Below are 9,151 nucleotides of genomic sequence, written 5' to 3'. Positions count from 1 at the left end.
CCTTCTGTTAATCTGAAATCAAGCGTGAGACACCAATAATAAATAAGTCAAGCTTCCTCTCCTTCAAAGATGTATTTATGAGCATGTGTGAGGAGATCAGAAAGTAACCCACCGTGTTCGAGCCTCTGTCAGAATCCTCCTGAAGCTCCGAGCCGGCCGCTTTTAAAAGGCAGAGAGAGGCCGTCCGACTTCCTGTTAATTGACGGATCGGGTCTAATTAAATGTGTGATGATCTCACAGCAGGCCGAAGGGAGGGTCCTCCGGTCCGGCCACACCATAGGTCTAGACTTCATGATTCCCCACAAACAGCTGGAAGCACACCAACACACACATCTGTGCCAGACAGACGGCTGACTTCACACACTTCCGAGCAACAGAAAAAAAAGGGGTTTGACTGGATATTGTGTCACAGATGGGTGAAGCGGACACCTTAACATCATAACACACTGGTTCAGTCAAATCAATAGCACATGGAGAGGCAGATACACCAGCTGGAGCTTCTTTAACTTGAACGGTCAAGGCTGATATTCAAGCTCGAGCAGTGTATCCTTCTTTAGGTCTATCCTTATCTGTCAATATATGTAGAAAGCAAGAAATAAATTACTCCCAATCATACTGAAAAAAGTTTTTCATCAGAGAGAGGGGGGTTACAATTTAAGGTGAAACCTTAACCTAAAGAAACTCTGCGCACACGACAATGAACACTAAGTGTTTAACCATCTGTGGGGTGAATTTGTGGAACAGTTTGAACGTCAAACTCAAGCAAAGGAGGAAAAAAAGTATATTTCTCTCTACTGTTGACACTGTGTTTATATTTGTGTTATAGCTGTTGAAAAGGTATAGGAAAACGTCATCCTCCTCCTTTTCGAACATGTACTGTTTACTTTGGGTTGAATATGGCCGTTGATGTTGTTTTGGTTTATTGTTCATATTGTCTGTTGTTTTTCTTGTTTTAGTTATTTATCTACTTTTATTCAATTTACATGTTTAAAATAAAGATATCAATCAATATTTGTAATGGTACTACATGATAGAACATGGAAATATTCAGATCGTTTTCATTAGTTTACCATATATAGTACAGAACTCCAAGTAAAAGTCTTGTATTTAAAATGTTACCAAAATAAAAGTCCATATTATCACCAAAATGTGTTTAAAGTATCAAAAGTAAAATTAGGAGCTCTGCATATAAGTTAGTGCAATTTCATTTAATAGAAATGTAATAAATAAAAATGCATATTTTATGAACTTATCATCTGAACATTTTTAAGTTACAGAAACTTTATTTGAAATGATGAACATCCTTAAAATGTTCTTTGAACATTAGATTAAAACGTTTTCTCTCAAATGTAATAACAACTTGTAGAGAGAGGTTGTATATGTAAAGAGGGACAAGCAGGGATATCGACTACAGTACATTTGAGTTTGTTGTCATCCATGAACACATCTTTTCTGCTATTATAGTCAATGAGTATGCATAAACTGAAGTGACCTGTTACCTTTGGCTCCCCTCTAGTGTGACCTACACAGTGACCTCATAGCAACCTGTTGGATGACTGTTTGTCCCTGAATGTCTTTACTGTAATTCCTGTTATTCTTATGTGGTTTTTATATTGGCGTAGGCCTGTTTGACTTTTTTGGAGGAATCAACAACAGGATGTGACATTTAAAACATGAATAATTTATGACAAAAAAATATAATATAACATTATTACTTTCCCTGAGAAATTAGTCCATGCATTCATTTCATGTAGGTTGCTCTATATGCAGGGTTGTCCAAACAGTCAGTAGGATGCCTCCAGCTCATCAAAGATGCAGCAGCCAGAGACGTCACACTTACAAGAAAATTTGAATGATCATTCCGGTACTCAAAACACTTGACTGGCTCCCTATGCAGTACAGAATCACATTCAAAATCCCATTATTAGTCCATAAAGCACTTAAAGTGTTTCTGACCTACTCACAGACTACAACCCGATCCAACCCCTCAGGTCATCTGGTGGAGGTATTTTAGCCATACCCAGAATAAGATCAAAGTCTGGTGAGGGGGCCTTTATTTACTGTGGTCCTCTCTGGAACAAGCTGCCTGCTGGCCTGAGGTCCATCACAACTCTGTTTACTTTTAAAACCAAACTCAAAGCCTATCTATTCTTCCAAGCATATGAATAGTTACTTTGTGTGTGTGTACATGTGATCACCTGTGCCGACGGTTGTATGTGCAGCTTTGTTCATCTGTGTTTTCATTTGATTCTGTTTCTGCTTTTGTGTGTGTTTGACTGCTATGTGGTGTGTCTGATGTGCATTAGATACACGTTTAACTGCTTAGATTTTTATGTTCATGATTGTATTTTTTGTATTCCTATGTTTAACCCCCAATGTAACAGTTTACCTGTAATGAAATATGCTTTATAAATCAAACTGCTATTGCTTTCCACCAGCCCTTAAGGTGCTGATAGCTGAAAACAACCATAAGCCTTAAAGCCTGAACTAAAGATTAAACAAAATGGCATTAAATTACATAAAACAACATCCTCTAAATACACACATTACCATCAAAAACATTAAGTAGCACTAAAATGTTCAAAAACCTAAACTAAACATTCAGGCATGCAACGCAAGGCATGATGGGAAACGAGGCATGATTGGCCGTCACAATATTATCCTCTAACCTGTACTGGAAAAATAAAGCTCAGAAGGCAGCCAAAAATGTAACCTCACTTTGCAAAGTAAAACAAATCTACCCTGCTACCCTTTAACCATGTCATTACCACTCAGATGTATCTTTAGACCCCTCTATAGAGTCCTTACCGCCTGGTTTGTAACCACTGCAGTAGTTGAAAAGGTTCATGTTCAGGAACAACAGGCAGGATCCATCTCACTCTATCAGACTGGTTACTGTGCTGATGTATTTTTATGATTAAGGGCAGGTCTGCTGTCTGGGTATTTAGTGGTTGGAAGTGCTGGTGCACTGCGGTATTTGTTTCCCATCATGTCAGGGTCCAATTAGAGGTAAAACACTCATTAGTGCTCTGGTGTCAGGGCAGTAATGATAACAGGATCTGGTAAACACAGACTCTACACAACAATTCCCCCACTAGAGCGATGTGAAAGGAGGAAGTATCAGATCCCCGTCATCTTAATTTGATGCTACACTGAGAAGTTCAAAGGGTCAGAGTTTAAAAAGTAGAGTTAAAGCGCCCTCTTGTGTTTAAAATGTTGCTGAGTTTCATTTCAGCTCAGGCAACTGCTGTGGACGCTGTCTTCTCTTACTGGATACATCTTTGACCTTTGACCTGACAAGTATATTACTGATGTGTTGGAAAACATAATTCTAACAGAGATTGTTCTGCTTTAAATCCTATGTTAAAAGAGTAGTGCATTCCCCCAAGTCAGACATGTAATATATGTATGTTTGGAAAGCCACTATAAGTGTTAAATTGGATCCTCACAGAATTCCCATAAACAGGGAGCCGCTTTGACTTCATCTTGTCTCTGCAGTTCGATATCATGAGCAGCTTTTTACCTCCCTGCAGGCCGACGAGCCCACAGAGAGACAGACAGACACCCGAGCCACAGACACATCCAGCAGAAATATCACAGAGTCGAGGCACAGAGCACTTTTCCATTATCACAGATGGATGTCTTGCACACTGGATCTCCTGGGGAGATGAAAGGAGCGCTGAGGGGAGAGTCAGCTTCTTTTTCTGGACTCAAAAACTGCGTCTGTGCTTTGTGAGCGGTGGAGGAGCATCTTTAATCAGACGGCCTGTTCAGGAGACACACAGGAGGAGAGGTGATGCAGGGTTTAGGTTTCTTAGTTAGATTTTAAGTTTTTATTCTTAATTCAGGGGAACAGCCTCTTGATTTTATTTAATTTCAGTTGCTATTGTTGTCAATTTTAGCTCTTATTTTATGTCAGTTTGTTCCTATGAAGCACTTTGGGCTGCATGTTTGTCATGTTGAAAGGTGCTATATAAATAAGGCAAATAGCTGAGTGTCTTCTTGAAATGTTACAAGTTAAATTAACGACTTACTTGCTGAGTGCAAAATGTTTCCTCAAAAAATAATCCTTCTAAAGATGAGTTAACAAGAGGAAAAGCACAGCACTTTCATCATGCATCGTGCATCATCGATCAGACAAACGACTGTATTAATCTCACCAGGAGCAGGAATGCAGCGCTGCACCCAATTTAGGATTTACTCAAGATTACTTTCAGAAAATATGATTAAAGCTGAGGAAAATATATTTTTAAGAGGCTGTGAAGTAACTGAAAATAATCTGCTTATTTTTTGTTCTTGTAAAACATGAAAATGGAAATATTGTTTTTGAAAATATCTTTGACAACAGAGAAAAAGACTTTTAAAACAAATCCCAAATCAGAGAAATAAATGACGGTTCGGAGCAGCTTGTATGTTAGGATAAAAACACACTGATATACAGATGACAAGTAAATTAAACATAAGAGCTTAACTTTAGATTCAGATGTTAAATGAATACTGATAAGTTGGTAGACTGATTTTTCCAGCACTGTTCTGTTTCTGTGTCTTTCTGTGAGGCTGTGGAACCAGAAAACAGAGGAGACTCAATAAAAGATGGATACAAACACAGAGGATGGACAAGACATTCAGTTTCTGTTGAAGGTGAATTTTCTGTTATAAATTAAACGTATCATGCTTCAGAGGAAAAGTGTAAAAAGTCCATCATCTGTAAAAATCTAAAAATGCCTATCACATTACATTAGTCGACAGTGTTTTGATGTGATGCAGGAATCACGATCAGACCTTTAGAGGGAGACAAATGCGAGCGTATGTTGTGCTGTCTGAAGCAGCTCTTGCTGCAGGGTAAGAATAGAAACACCAACAGGTGGCACGGACTGATGATGGGTAATTAAAATCGACAGCTCATTTCTTTTTATTTGGAAGATTTTGCTTCGGGATTAAAGGCTCAAAAGATTATCCTGCGTTTCATTTGTTTGTGCAGATGGACGCGAGGGAGGCTGCCAATCACAGTGTTTACAAAGTGTCCGCATCCTGTATGTTATCTCACTCTTAACATACGGATAAAAATACTCTGCATCATCTAAATCCTGTTTCTAACCCTGACAGATATCCTATAAGATGATTTGCATTGTGACTTTCTGTTGAAATGTCGCCTTCCTGGCTGCAGCTCAATATACATCTGATGACTAACTCAGTTACTGCACAGGAAACGTACACTAACTTTATCCTCCTGCTCTGTTATTTCCCTGCCTCTGACATTATGTTTCTGTGCACCCTGTCTTCATTTTAATACCGCATCACATCGAGCATCAACAGCTCCTGCAGAGGACTCTCACTGCTGCTGTTTGATGTGTAAAGAGCACCTGAAAGGACACATGGACATGAAACAGAGAGTCAGAACGGCTGTGCATGTTGCAGCGTCAAACAAACACCTGCTGCAGGTTCATTTTTACATTTCAAACATTAATTTAACACCTTGCAGATAAGTAAATTTCCACAAAATTAGCCTAATCATTCTCTCATTGCGTTACCTCAGGTGGTTTGGCTTAATTTCCAGTGACAGTTGAAGTCATCAAAACAATTTCTGAGACTCTGTGCTTTGTGCACAACAGAAAGATTTTTTATTCCTTTTAACTATTAGCAAATGTTTAAGCACATTTAGTCTAATAATTAAACACATTTGTCTATCATTTGAACAGGTATTGGTCGTATATGTTTTGTGATTAAAATAGATTATGTTTCTTCATAGTTTTACTCTCGGATGTCCATTGATTTTCCACTCATTACCCTGTGCAGTGTTGAAGTGTTGTGAACACACATCCGGAGTCCAGTGTCTTTCTGACAAAACATCTTAAAGAGATAGTTCGGCTTCTTCGAAGTGGTGCCTGTCTGAGGTTTTATCTGTAGTAAGTGTACAGTAGATGACGGTCAGCACGGTCCCTATTTGGAGAAACCAGCCGGAGTCCAAACATAAGCTAAGCCATCCATACATTATCCATTATCTGCACCGCTTATCCTGTTCAGGGTCGCGGGGGGCGGGGAGCAGCATGTCTTTGGACTGTGGGAGGAAGCCGGAGTACCCGGAGGAAACCCAGGCATGTATGAGGAGAACATGCAAACTCCACACAGAAAGGCCCACTGCATCAGAACAGGGATATGAACCAGGAAACTTCTAGCTGTGATGTGACAGTGCTAACAACTGCACCACCGTGCAGCTCAAGCTACATTATGTACCGCAAAATAAAAACTACAGTGTGCACTTAAACAGAAATGTTTGTTTATATGTAGGACTCTTTTAAGTGGCTAAAGTATGTGGTACTCCTGACTCCCCTCTGCAGCAGTGCTTAGCTTAGCCTCTGTATAGGAACTCTAGCTCATACAACCAACTTCAGAAAACCTGAACTGTCCCTTTAACATTTTGACTTTAGTTTTACACAATTCAAGGCACATTATATTTTTGTGCCAGTGTCATAAACATTGACACAAACACGTTTGATACATGAATTAAAGTTTAAATGTGATTGATGGCCTTTTGCCGATAGCGTTTTGCTGCACGTGTGAGCTTTTCGAAAAATGTGCCAAAGCATTTAAAAGAGACTGTTTCTGTTTTTGAAGAAATTGTTGATGCACGGATCTTAAAATAATTTCACTTCTTAACAATTTCCTCTTTAAGACCCTTAATCAATACATTTTTTCCTGTTACAAGGTCACTATAAAAGTTTAAGCTCAGCACTGTGCGAGTCTACACCAAAATTCAGACTCTGACAGACTACAGGAAAGTATTTCTGCAACCAATCATCCTCAGAAGCATGACTGTAAGCAAGTTTTTACATTTCAGAGCAACCTGTACCACAGGTTTTTACAGGCCTCATATAAGAACTGATGAAGAGGACAGATTTACCTCCTCACTGTCAATCATATACACCTGCCATAGCCTCGGCTGTCAGCATTTCAACCTTATCTCATTTTGATAAGGCATGGAAATGGAGGTACATATTTTCCTGTCACTCATGTCCTGAAATATATCCTGCACCAGTATGGTGGAAATGCTGTCCTGTTATCCCAGCTGCACGTCTATCACTTTATTTCACTGTGTTTGTTATAATATCTCAATGAATGATATTGCTTTCTGCTTGTACACAATTTATGTAATTTTGGTCAGAATAAATCTTCTACTTTTGACCAAATCATTAGCTGGACAATAGCTATATTTACATCAGACTCACAGTGACATTATAACAGAGAAATGAATGCTGGAGTTCTGTCCTTTAGACCTTTAAAGGGCAGGTAGTAAACAACATTTCTACCATAGTCGAGACCCTTAAGTTATAGAAGCGACTAAAGGACAAGTCTATCCCCAAGGCACAAAACAATCAACAAAGAGATTGTGTTTTTTTAAAATTACTTTTGTTGTTACTGTATGCAAAAGTGTGTATATATGCATGTCTTTGGAGACTGGTAGTAAATAAAAAGGTATATACTCACCAGCACAGACAAAAGAGGCTGTATATGCATGTCTATGTATATATTATACATTATTTTTTAAGCATTGACATAGGCCTATAGCTCTGAATGTGTTTGGGTATTTGTATGAGACAAAATGATCCATTTAAAACACATTCAAGCATCATTAAATAGCTTCAATTATTAAATGGGACAAGCTGATAAATAAAAATACATGTCTGGCAGGGATAAGTTAAAACTGGGAGAGCTCTTTTCCACAGTAAAGCGGATTACGGCACTTATCAAATGACTGAACTCTGCTTCACCTTTGTTTGATGTTGTTACAAAAAAAGCAGAACACAGAAACCACGTCTTTCAGCACATTTTCATTTATTTCACCGTTCTGTGTTTTGTGGGTGTTACCCTGGGAACAAACATCCAATAGGCTGCCAGTATACTTTCTAAGACCCACCTTTTTATGGTTGCTATGCCTACTACTCGTTTCTCACTGGTTGACGGCCGGAGTAGCCAATCAGCGTCGAGCTGGGCGGGAGTTTGCGCGCACACTGAAAACTGTCTGGTGAATTTCTACTACTACAGTCAAACCGCTCAGGGTGCACGCAAGTGTTGGACCGTGGCTGCCGACAGACTGGGGATGGAAAATGTACCATAAACGCTGTTGGAAAAGTCTAAACAGGTAACAAATTATGCTCTCTCTTTTAGCTTCCTTTTGTAATGTGAATAGAGTCAAGAAAATGGCTCGAAAGCTCGAGCTAATGCTAGGCTATTAAAATACCGAGTTGGTAGTGCATGGCAGTGACATTGTTGAATTGAAACTGGCAGCACTAGTAGACACGTTTGTGTGACATATGGACGGAGGGAAATTTAGCTAACAATGAAGGAGAAACTTCCAAGAGGAAGGGAAATGTATGAACTTAATGTATGAGTTTAAACTTCAGCAGGTAATGTTCACTCTAACAACCAATATATCTTTTTGTGGAGGGGTTAAACATGAGCATCATCTGTGAAGGTGGGGCAGGGTTTTCTTGGACTGGATTTTGATATTAATCCTACTGAAATAAATCTAGTTGACACCCTGGCTCCCACTCAAAGGATATGTCATCTGATGATAGTCACTTTTGAAGCTTTTTGGTCTGAGTTAAAATTTATACCACTGAATTTCACTGGTTAAGCAACCTTCCTCCATCATAAGACAGGTTGTTTTATGTATGGATGTTTTTTTTCTGTGTCAGTCATTTGAAGCTGTGACTTAGGCACAACAAGAACATGATTTTCTAATATTTATACCAATATTTGAAGGCTTAAATATTCTTTCAGTACAACATGAACATTGAAAATTGGTTCATCAGTCATTTTCTAAGCAAAACAAACTCTAAATTATATGAATCCAGCTTCTTAAATGGGAATATTTTCTGGTTTCTGTACTCCACTATGTCAGCAAACTGAATATTTTTGAGTTGAGGGCCTTAGGAGACATTTTTGAATGTCATCTTTGGCTTTGGTAAACAGTGTTTGACTCTTTTCTCTGACATTTTATAGACCAAACAACTTGTCGATGATGGGATAAAATATTCAACAGTGCCATGATGCTGTGATGCAAATGAATCTATGAGATGAATTTGTCTGATAATGTTATCAGTTCTCTTCCTGACCGTTCCACAATCTGGTTTTACTGCAGGACATCACA

General features: G+C 38.8%; 1 protein-coding gene across 1 annotated transcript in view; it reads left to right on the top strand.

Moving 5' to 3' along the window:
• The first annotated feature begins 8,093 nt into the window (after positions 1-8,093).
• fcho1 (FCH and mu domain containing endocytic adaptor 1) overlaps positions 8,094-9,151 on the top strand; it is a 60,220-nt gene continuing 59,162 nt past the window's right edge. Inside the window, exon 1 of the mRNA XM_069679393.1 lies at positions 8,094-8,140. The gene's annotated coding sequence lies outside the window, so the exon portion shown is untranslated. The remainder of the gene's footprint in view (positions 8,141-9,151) is intronic.

This window comes from Semicossyphus pulcher, unplaced genomic scaffold (genome assembly GCF_022749685.1).
Source record: "Semicossyphus pulcher isolate SPU_LCO1_2020_fin unplaced genomic scaffold, fSemPul1.0.p SCAF_4, whole genome shotgun sequence".
NCBI lineage: Eukaryota > Metazoa > Chordata > Actinopteri > Labriformes > Labridae > Semicossyphus > Semicossyphus pulcher.
This window is presented reverse-complemented; position numbering and strand designations above follow the sequence as displayed.